This window comes from Mesoplodon mirus, assembly GCF_964341445.2.
Source record: "Mesoplodon mirus genome assembly, chromosome: 9".
NCBI lineage: Eukaryota > Metazoa > Chordata > Mammalia > Artiodactyla > Ziphiidae > Mesoplodon > Mesoplodon mirus.
Genome location: NC_138985.1, coordinates 97103759 through 97116277, shown reverse-complemented (window position 1 = coordinate 97116277; position 12519 = coordinate 97103759).

The window sequence follows — 12519 nt, the reverse complement described above, 5'->3', positions numbered from 1 at the left end:
GCACAAGTAAAGACACAGAGGTGGTACAGGAAGTGGGGGTAGATGGTTCTAGAACAGTGCTGTCCAATAGAACTTTCTGTTCTGTTCTAATATTCTGACAACGAAAATGTTCTCTAAGTCTCTCCAACATGGTAACCACAAGCCACACATTTCTACTGAGTACTTGCAATGTGGCTAATGTTACTAAGAAGTGAGTTTTCCATTTTATTTATTTTTAAAGTCTTTAAATTTACATAGCCACACAGGGCTAGTAGCTACCAAATTGGTCAATGCAGTTCTAGAAGAAAAAGTGAGGGGAAACGTTCACAGCAAGAGGGCCACAGATCTGATGCTATGCTTTGGACATTATTCTGTGGGTGATGGGAAGCCACTGAGGAGTGTTAGTCTCGAAAGGACTAGTGGTCAGATTTGCGCAGCACTGTGCAGGACACAATGCACACAAAGCACGGGGTGCCACAGGGGCTTTTAAGCCAGAGTCCCAACTCAGGATGAGGTCGGGGGAACTGCCTGGAAGATGAGGTCGCACCTGAGCAGAATTGAAGAAATGAGCAGACATTTGCCAGGTGGTTCTAAAGCGAGGGCTTTGGAGACAGAAATAACAGATGCAAAGCAGCAAGGCTGGACAAAGGTGGACAGTGCATGCTGGTGGGGGGCCCAGGTGCTTCTCGTAACCCAGGCCCCAGTGCATGGGATGGAGAGTATGAAATGAGGCTGGGAAGATAGGGTGAGAAGGGCCCTGGAAGGAAGTTTGGTTTTGTTTTCTGTAAAGATATAGGAGATCAATGAAGGCTTTTAAATAGAGAAATGAATCTTAGGTAAGTAACCTTGGGTTAACTATCAACCTCTCTGAGCTTCTATGTCACTGTTTGGGGATTGCAAAACTACGGATAATGAGATCCACCTCAAGGGTCTGTCTGTGTAAGGACTGCCTGCAGCCAAGTAGTTTCACATAGACACTAGTTTCCTAGAATCCCCCAGCTGCCTTGTCAACACGTGGCATCTCGGGATGAGCTGCAGCCTCCTTTCTCAGCTGTTGCCCCCACAGGCCTGATGCTGAGCAGACTAGAACTTGCTCTTTTCAAATCCACCCACCCCCCGTACCACCCTCCACCCTGTTGCATGAAACTGTGGGTGTTGGGGGTCTGGGGGAGAAAACCAATGCTGACTCTATAACAATAACAAAAAGAGCATCTGTATTGTTACAGGGTTTGTTAATAACGAAATGCCGAAACTTTTATTTTTAACAAAAACCCAGACTACCACATTGGTGCCTCAGGGTAAACAGAGCTGATATTAATTCTGGGTTGTTTTGATTTTGCATGAAAGAACTGCCTTCCCTCACCCTTCCCCTTAAGACCAAGCTAAAGCAAGTGGGGTAGGTTTGTTAAAGACGGAATCTTCCAGGTCCACATTCAGAGAATAATTATTCTCCAGCAGGAGATCAGGGACCAATGCTCCACTTTCCAAGGGCATGATGCAACTTTCAGCAATCAGAGCAGTGTGAGGAAAGCAGGATGCAAAAACCACACTTGGAAAAAACACCCGTTGACACATCATCGAAAACTTTGGAAAATATTCTGCGTAGGAACAAGCTTTCATTGTATTAAAGAGGTGGGTAGGAACAAAAACCCTCCTCTGCCTTGGAGGTCCTCTGGCCACTCTCCTCTCCTCGTTAGTGCTCACAGAGTTATTTGTTCTTGATAAGCCATCTGTCGTGGCTGAAATAAAAAGTAGAGCAATCTAAAGCATCCTGGAGGAAATCGGTCCTGGACAAGCAGCTGTCCCATGTGCTGACCCTGGTGAGGCTGTGCCGTTGACTTTAGGCTGACATTAGGCTTAAAGCTCATCTTCCAGTTACCTTCTCTGTACTGTTAGAACTTGTTGAAGTCAGTGCAAAATGGAAGAGAAAACTACTTTCTGCTAACAGTTTAAGAGATATAGACTGTAGCTCTGCTGGAAAAATAAGCCTGGGGAGAATGAACTCTCAGGACATGATTCATAGTGGGAAAGAGCATGTTCACATGCCAGCTCAGCCAGTAACTGCCCTGGTGCAGGTTATTCAACCTCTCTAAATTTCGCTTTCCTTGTCTGTACCTATAAAGTGAGAACAGGTGGGGTCAGCAGATGCTCTGAGATGGGAGCAGGAATGGGAACGTCAGCATCAGGCCCAGCGGCTGGAGGCCAGACTCACCATACACACCACTCTCTTTTGAAAGCTGTGTGGCTGACAGGGTCTTGGTGCTCTGGCCTGGTGTCAGGCCTGAGCCTCTGAGGTGGGAGAGCCGAGTTCAGGACATCGGACAACCAGAGACCTCCTGGCTCCATGTAGTATCAGTTGGCAAGAGCTCTCCCAGAGATCTCCGTCTCAATGCTAAGACCCAGCTCCACCCAACGGCCAGCAAACTCCAGAGCTGGACGCCCCATACCAAACAACTAGCAAGACAGGAACACAACCCCACTCATTAGCAGACAGGCTACCTAAAATCATACTAAGTACACAGACACCTCAGAAAACACCACCACATGTGGCCCTGCCCACCAGAAAGACAAGATCCAGCCTCACCCTCCAGAACACAGGCACCAGTCCCCTCCACCAGGAAGCCTACACAAACTCACTGAACCAAACTTACCCACTGGGGACAGACACCAAAAATAACGGGAACTACGAACCTTCAGTCTGTGAAAAGGAGACCCCAAACACAGTAAGTTAAACAAAATGAGAAGACAGAGAAACACACAGCAGATGAAGGAGCAAGGTAAAAACCCACCAGACCAAACAAATGAAGAGGAAATAGGCAGTCTACCTGAAAAAGAATTCAGAGTAATGATAGTAAAGATGATCAAAAATCTTGGAAATAGAATGGAGAAAATACAAGAAACGTTTAACAAGGACCTAGAAGAACTAAAGAGCAAACAATGATGAACAACACAATAAATGAAATTTAAAATTCTCTAAAAGGAATCAATAGCAGAATAGCTGAGGCAGAAGAACGGATAAGTGACCTGGAAGATAAAATAGTGGAAATAACTACTGCAGAGCACAATAAAGAAAAAAGAATGAAAAGAACTGAGGACAGTCTCAGAGACCTCTGGGACAACATTAAACGCACCAACATTCAAATTATAGGGGTCCCAGAAGAAGAAGAGAAAAAGAAAGGGGCTGAGAAAATATTTGAAGAGATTATAGTCGAGAACTTCCCTAACCTGGGAAAGGAAATAGTCAATCAAGTCCAGGAAGTGCAGAGAGTCCCATACAGGATAAATCCAAGGAGAAACACGCCAAGACACATATTAATCAAACTATCAAAAATTAAATACACGCAAAAAAAAATTAAAAACAGCAAGGGAAATGCAACAAATAATATACAAGGTAATCCCCATAAGGTTAACAGCTGATCTTTCAGCAGAAACTCTGCAAGCCAGAAGGGAATGGCAGGACATATTTAAAGTGATGAAAGGGAAGAACCTAAAACCAAGATTAATCTACCCAGCAAGGATCTCATTCAGATTCGACAGAGAAATTAAAACCTTTACAGACAAGCAAAAGCTAAGAGAATTCAGCACCACCAAACCAGCTCTACAACAAATGTTAAAGGAACTTCTCTAGGCAGGAAACACAAGAGAAGAAAAAGACCTACAAAAACAAACCCAAAACACTTAAGAAAATGGTAATAGGGACATACATATCGATAATTTCCTGAAATGTAAATGGATTAAATGCTCCAACCAAAAGACATAGACTAGCTGAATAGACACAAAAACAAGACCTGTACATATGCTGTCTACAAGAGACCAACTTCAGACCTAGGGACACATACAGACTGAAAGTGAGAGGATGGAAAAAGATATTCCATGCAAATGGAAATCAAAAGAAAGCCAGAGTAGCAATTCTCATATCACACAAAATAGACTTTAAAGTAAAGACAAGAGACAAAGAAGGACACTACATAATGATCAAGAGATCACTCCAAGAAGAAGATACAACAGTTGTAAAAATGTATGTACCCAACATAGGAGCACCTCAATACATAAGGCAAATGCTAACAGCTATAAAAGAGGAAATCGACAGTAACACCATAATAGTAGGGGACTTTAACACTCTACTTTCACCAATGGACAGATCATCCAAAATGAAAATAAATAAGGAATCACAAGCTTTAAATGATACATTAAACAAGATGGACTTAATTGATATTTCTAGGACATTCCATCCAAAAACAACAGAATACACTTTCTTCTCAAGTGCTCATGGAACATTCCCCAGGATAGACCATATCTTGGGTCACAAATCAAGCCTTGGTAAATTTAAGAAAACTGAAATTGTATCAAGTATCATTTCCAACCACAACACTATGAGACTAGATATCAATTACAGGAAAAAACTGTAAAAAATACAAACACATGGGGCTTTCCTGGTGGTGCAGTGGTTAAGAGTCCGCCTGCCAATGCAGGGGACGCGGGTTTATGCCTCGGTCCGGGAGGATCCCACATGCCATGGAGCAGCTGGGCCCATGAGCCATGGGAAAAAAACATGGAAGCTAAACAATAAGCTACTAAATAACCAAGAGATCACTGAAGAAATCAAAGAGGAGATTAAAAAATACCTAGAAACAAATGACAATGAAAACACGATGACCCAAAACCTATGGGATGCAACAAAAGCAGTTCTAAGAGGGAATTTTATAGCTATACAAGCCTACCTCAAGAAACAAGAAACATCTCAAATAAACAACCTAACCTTACACCTAAATTAATTAGAGAAAGAAGAACAAAAAACCCCCAAAGTTAGCAGAAGGAAGGAAATCATAAATTTCAGATCAGATATAAATGAAAAAGAAATGAAGGAAATGATAACAAAGATCAATAAAACTAAAAGCTGATTCCTTGAGAAGATAAATGAAATTGATAAACCATTAGCCAGACTCATCAAGAAAAAAAGGGAAAAGACACAAAACAACAGAATTAGCAATGAAAAAGGAGAAGTAACAACTGACCCTGCAGAAATACAAAGAATCATGAGAGATTACTACAAGCAACTATATGCCAATAAAATGGAAAACCTGGAAGAAATGGACAAATTCTTAGAACAGCACAACCTTCCGAGACTGAACCAGGAAGAAATAGATAATATAAACAGACCAATCACAAGCACTGAAATTGAAACTGTGATTAAAAATCTTCCAACAAACAAAAGCCCATGACCAGATGGCTTCACAGGCGAATTCTTTCAAACATGGCCATCATCAAAACATCTACAAACAAGAAATGTTGGAGAGGGTGTGGAGAAAAGGGAACCCTCTTGCACTGTTGGTGGGCATGTAAATTGATACAGCCACTATGGAGAACAGCACAGAGGTTCCTTAAAAAACTAAAAATAGAACTACCATATGACCCAGCAATCCCACTACTGGGCATATACCCTGAGAAAACCATAATTCAAAAAGAGTCATGTACCACAGTGTTCATTGCAGCTCTATTTACAATAGCCAGGATATGGAAGCAACCTAAGTGTCCATTGACAGATGAATGGATAAAGAAGATGTGGCACATATACAGTGGAATATTACTCAGCCATAAAAAGAAATGAAATTGAACTCTGTAGTGAGGTGGATGGAGTCTGTCATACAGAGTGAAGTAAGTTAGAAAGAGAAGAACAAATATCATATACCTGGCACAGAACTGCTGTTTAATACTTGCCAATTATCTTAAAGGATAATTATCTTAATGGTCTTCATTCATTTGACAGGTATATTAAGTGCTACTATGTACCAGGCCCTGTTCTCATTGCTGGAGGTGTACACAAAGTCCCTGGCTTCCTGGAGTCTGCTATCTAGTGGAAGACACCGAAAATAAAAAATAAATCTATAAAGAGGTAATTACCATCATGTTAGGTAATGGTAAAATAAAGAAAATAGAGCAGGGCAGGGCCAGATAGAATGTCAGAATGTCTGAGGAAGTACCATTGAAGCACAAAACTGAATGAAATGAGGAAGAAAGCCATGGATGTATCTGGGGGAAGAGTGTTCCAGGCAGAAGGAATAGCAAGTGCAAAGGCCCTGGGGCAGGAATGTGCTCAGCATCCTGCAAAAAAAGCAAGGAGCCCAGAGTGGCTGGAGAACAGATACACCGGGAAGAGTGGTAGATGAGCAGAGGAGAGGTACCAGGGGCTGGGATATATCTGGAGTGTTCTGAGACGCCTTGGTGGTTTCATGTGTGTTTATCTTGTCTCTCTGATGAAACTGAAAACCTCGTGGGTCACTGGAGCAGAGAAGTTATGACTCTGGTCTCTAGTATCAGACAGGTCTGGGTGTTAACCAAGTGCACAACTTTATATCACCTTGGAAATCTCTCTTAATCTCTCTAAGCCTCAATTGCTTCCCCTAGAAAGTGGAGATCATAATAGTGCCTACGCCTATCTCATTGGATTTTTATGAAGATTAAACGAGATAATTTGGGAAAGGTGCCCGGCATTCAGTAAGTGCTCCATATGTTAGCTATTATTATTGAGGGCAGCAGACCCATTCTCTGCACTTGTCCTTTATCCATCAACAGATCTGTATGAAGCTCTTATCATGGGCAAGCCTTGTGATGTATAATCCCATAATTCCTAGCATTGTGTTGACCACATAACCCAACGCCTACTGAATTTTTGTAGACTTACAAAACAGCAATAGCTTTCTAACCCAGCAACCAGCTGACTGACAACTCTATTCGGAACCCAAGAACCAGAAGGAAAACAAAATATGTCTTTAAATTCCCAAAACACCTGTTAGAAAGATTATGCGCTAAAGCTATAAACTTGAATCATGCAGAGCTCTCTATTTCTAACTTGTTTTTAAACCCAATCACGTGGCCAGTCAGTCGGGTTTCTTAGGTTAGAGAGAGTTGGAAGGGACAGTGGCCACCCCAACATGCTTAATGTAGCTTAATGTATACAGAGCAACAGTGCAAAAGAAGATCAAATTAAAACCATAAAAAGCAGGGAGGAGAACTCAAAAAAAGGAATACAGGAATCTATTCACTCCTTCATTCGTTTATTCAATAATTCATTCACTCAACAAATATTTATGGGTGGCTATTGTTGGCGAGGCACTATTGTTGAGAGCTGGGTGCACAAAAGCGGCAAGAACCTCCTACTTGCCTCACAGAGCTTGCGGTGTGGCGCGGGAAGATAGGCAAGGAAACAATTTCAATAGTGTTTAGTGATAGACAAGGGCGAGCACAGGCCACTAGAGGGCGCCGGAGGAGCATCGATCAGCCTTCATCGGGCAGAGTTCGTTTCCTGGAGAAAATCGGAGGCCATTTAGTATCAGGGCGCTCAGAGGCCGTGGTTCACCCAGTGACTCAGTAAGAATCACCACACTGCAATAATGGATGCTCGAAACCACAATGTTCACTGCACAAGATAAGGACAGTCAATGCTCCCTGTATTAAATGTGATAAAGCAGGGAATAACATGAAGATTTCCATTAAAAATTATTTCAGTACAATTTTCAGTTCTAAAATTGATGCATTATCTGGAAATTTGCTTAGCTGGAATCTTGCCCTTGTGGCACTAACATTTATTTCCTAGTGATATTATACCTATGAGGAATTATTGTTAGGCCATAGTTTTAAAGACAATGTGTATGAAGCATACTATATAATATTTTGTCTTGTACATAAATATTAGATAAAATATCTACTTTGTTTTTGTTTTTTTCACTATCTAGTTATGGGAAAGGGTTTAGGAAGAAGTATCCTTTGGTATGGGAGTCCTGTGAAAGCTTGGCGCTATTTTTCTCTTTCAATGTTTTTCTTGTGGTAAAAAATAACATTTTAATGCAATATTTCAAAAAATCAAAATCAATGCAGAAAAATCCACAATGAATAAAATAACTGTTTTAAATATAGGCAGGTGGGTGAGGTGAATGTGCAAATTGAGGGTTGGATCCTGGTGTTTTGTTTTGTTTTTATTGAGGTACAATTGATATAAAATGTTATATTAGTTTCAGGTGTGCAACATAGTGATTCCTTTGTATACATTGAGAACTGATCACCATAATAAGTCTAGTTGCCACATGTCATCATACAAAATTACTACAATATTACTGACTATATTCCCCATGCTGTACTGTACATCCCCATGACGTTAATTTTATAACCGGAAGCTTGTGCTTTTTGATCCCCTTCACCCATTTTGCACCACCCTCCCAACTTCCCTCCCCTCTAGAAACCACCAATCTGTTCTCTGTACCTATGAGTCTGGGTTTGGTTTGGTTTTGTATGTTTCTTCGCTTTGTTTTTTTAGATTATACATGTAAGTGAAATCATGTAGTATTTGCCTTTCTCTGACTTATTTCACTTAGCATAATACCCTCGAGGTCCATCTATGTTGTTGAAAATGGCAAGAACTCATTCTCTTTTACAGCTGAGTAGTGTTCCACTGTGTGTGTGTGTATGTGTGTGTGTGTGTGTGTGTGTATATATAAACATCTTCTTTCATCCATTGATGGGAATTTAGGTTATTTCCATATCTTGACTGTTGTAAATAATGCTGCATTGAAAAAGCTTGGTACTATTAATCCTACCAATCTAAAACATGAATCTGAAACATGACATGAGTCAGTCAGTTAACTGGACTATGTTTCGTAGCTAAGTCATGACCAATTGTCCACTTCTTCAGTTTACTCAATAATACATGCCATTGATAGTCAGTGAAGTGCTGTTTGTTAGAGCAAAATATTGGAAACAACCTAAAGATCCAACAACAGGGAACTGGTGAAATAAAAGACAGCACATCCATAAATAGAATATTATGCAGTCATTAAAAAGAACAATACAACACTAAAATGGAACGTTCTCCAAGATGTATTATTAAAGAAAAAAAATGGTGTCTGAGTGAGAAAAAAACCTACATATTTTGTAGTAAATGGAAGAATGCACAAAGCATTAGTGACAATGGTAGCCTCAAAGCAGGGGTGCTGGGTGACGGAGGTTCAGGAAAGGGAAGGAAGTTGTTTTACACTGGGATCCTTTGTGCCTTTTGAATTTTGTACCATGTGCATGTGTTACAAATTCAAAAATAAATCTACAAAAAAATTTTTTAAATGAAGAAAAAGTAAGAAGTGTCATCAATCGCAAAGGGAACCTATTTGGGTGAGATGGTGGAGCAGATTGCGCAGGTGCAAGATGCAGGCTGGACAAGGACTGCCTCCTTCTCGTCCTGGCTCTGTTGCTTAGGGCGTGCTCCGGGGTCAGAAGCCATCAGCCCGCAGAAAGAACCTGGCTCAAAATTCCATGCTTTAAAAATGTGAATTCGAAGGTCTTGAATGCACCTTTCTCCAAAGCAGATATACAGATGGCTCATGAGCACACGAAAAGATGCTCAGTGTCACTAATCATTAGAGACTTGCAAATCAAAACCACCATAAGATACAACCTCACCACCCACTAGGATGGCTACCATTTTTAAAGAAAAAAAAAGGAAAAGAAAAGAAACCAGAAAATAAGTGCTGGCGAGGAGACAGAATACAGGGAATCTCTGTGTGCTGTTGGTAGAAACAGAAAATGGTGTGGCTGCTGTGGAAAATAGTATGATGGTTTCTTAAAAAATTAAGGATAGAATTACCATCCGACACAGCAATTCCATTTCTGAGTATACTCCCAAAAGAGCTGAAAGCAGGGTCTCAAAGAAAAATTTGTACACCCATGTTCATAGCAGCATTACTGACAACAGCCAAAAGATGGAAGCAACTCAAGTGTCCGTCAACTAATAAATGGATAAACAAATTGTGATGTATACAGACAGTGGAATATTATTCACCCTTAAAAGAGAAGGAAATTCTGACACCTGCTACAACATGGATGAACCTTGAGGACCTTATGCTAAGTGAAATACACCTGTCATAAATAGATAAATACTGTGTGATTCTATTTCCATGAAGTACCTAGAGTAGTCAAATTCATAGAAACAGAAACTAGAATGGTGGTTGCCAGGGGCTGGGGGGGGGGGGAGAAAGTAAGGCTGAATGATTGTTTAATAGCTACAGAGTTTCAGTTTTGCAAGATGCAAAAAGTTCTGGGGATGATGGTGGTGATAGTTGCACAACAATGTAAATGTATTTAATACCAGGGAACTGTGCACTTAAAAACAGTTAAGATGGTAAACTGTTTGTAATATACATGTTACCACAATTAAAAATTAAATTAAAAAAATTTGAATTTGAATGTACCCAGACATGGATTACACCTTCCGATTCCCCAAAAAACTCAATACGTTCTGCACAGTTTCACCATTTACCTCGAAAATCAGTTTCACGTTGACCTCACCTGCCTAGTCCCACATGCATTCAAATTTGTGAGCCTTAGCAAATATATTTAAACATTTTGACCCTCAGATTTTCTCATAGGAATACTAATCCCCATCTACCTCACATAATTGATGGAGGGGTAGATGGGCTCTGTGCAGAAGCATTTAGAAACTGAAACAGTCACTGCGATGTGCTGTGTTCACCCCTGGGGAATAGCAGATCAAAGCGTGTTTCAGCAGGTGGGTTAGTAACATAGCTTAATGCCTGAGATGGGGAAAAGGTGATGGAACCAGGGTAGGAAAATCAAAATGAAATGACCCCATGGGTTCGTTTTATTCTCTTAAAATATGATCAGTTTTCCTAGGATTGGGGAAGGTGAAAGCATAGTAAGTAACTTAGAGACACGTCATACCTGATACAAACACTTGATTTTCTGAAATCATTTTTTTCCTAAAAGTGGTTTAACAGTATCTTTTCCTCATAGTGAGATTTGCCACCTCAATTCAATAATACAATTTAACAAACATCAATTCAGCAACAATGAAGGGGAAAACTGGGAGGCACACAGTCCAAGTAGACATAGTTCTTACCATCAGGAGCTCACCCATAGCCCTGAGCACTCAGGATTATTTCTTCAGGTGTTTAACCTGCTTAGTAGTTTCTACCATAGCAGGTACCCTTTTCAACCCCTCACCGGTTTTGCGTATGAGTTTCTTAAATAGGAGCTGGTTTTCCTAAAGGTCCTTCATTCTCCCTCGCTCCCTCCCTCTCTCTCTCCCTCACTGCGTCCCTCCATCCCTCCGTCCCTCCATTCCTTTCTTCCTTCCATCCAAACTCAGTGAGCATCTGCTATGAGCCAAACGCCATAGAGATATAGAGGGTACCGTGGCTAATAAGACAAAGTCCTTGACCTCATTACCACTAACATTCTGGTCAAGAAAATTTCCTTCCTGGCCAAAGCTCCATGTGCCTTAACTACAGTACTCTGAAAAAGGTCATCTGTCTTTGAATAACATCCCTGAAGAAGCTAGATTACATAAATCTGTCAACACACTGGGGCATTGCTTGAATCTGACCTGTGAAACAAGTAACAAAAATATTTGACTTTATAAATAATACCTCACGTATATTTATAGTGTGCCTTCCCCGTGCACAGCTCCAAGCATCTCAAGATTTATGTGATAGAGGAGAAAATCATCCTCACATAATAGATATGAAAACGTTTTTTTTTTTTAATCAAGTGACAGATCTCTGTAGGAGTGTCAACTTGAGGACACTTGTCAAGCAGTATCCCACAGGAGTCATCTTACTTAATTTTTTGTCAACACCTTGGTTAAGTGGATTTAATAAATGATTCAAAATATGTCTGAGTGGCTGGAGCTAGAAGCAAAAATGGCTTTTAAGACAACCTTGACAGCTTTTTCCTGCTGACAACACAGGAGCAAAGATGATGAACATTCCCAAAGCAATAGGTCCTTCCACACAAGGGAAGCGGATTGTGCGAAGGTTTAAACACGTTGAGCCCAGCTGCTGTCTAAGATGTCGCTATTCATTCAAAGATGCTAGAAGTTTGAACTCAGAGGGGAAAGCAGAAAAAAGCCTGGGAGATGAAGCCTTGCCTGCACTTTGTAACTTTGGTTTTACGATGAAACAATTAAAATATGGACGTTGAAATGACCCTAACGCCCCCCACCCCCACCCCATGGGAGTCTCAGTTGTCGATTTACAGCCTCCCAGCTCAAAATCCACCCCTCACGGCCCTGCTTGTGATGCTGGAGCTGGATCCTCTGGACATTTCCCCTCTGCCAGGTGGCACAGTGTGGACCTTCATCATGACGGCACTGCAGGAACACAGCGGGAGGAGGGGCCTTGTCTTCCTGGCTCTGGTGCTTTTTCCTTTCTTCTTGTTCCTGCAGCATATAGGACATCCCGTGGCACTCGCCTCAGTGGATTCAGTGGTACCCTTCCAGGAGGTTACCAGGAAGTTTTCCAGAGCCCCAGCCAGCTTCCTGGAAAGTACAACACCCGATGACTTGGCCAGTGCCCCAGCCGGACCCCAGAGGGTGGTTCACGGCTAGTTTTATCATCATCTTATGGAACTTCTCTGCTAGTTAGTGGGCTATAGCTATGCCCTCTTCGGTAAAGCCTGAGTCTCAATTTGCAAGAGAGAAGGCCCTCTTCCAAATTTGTTCCTTCCTTGAATAGTCTGCTTCATTCCTAGGTTGTA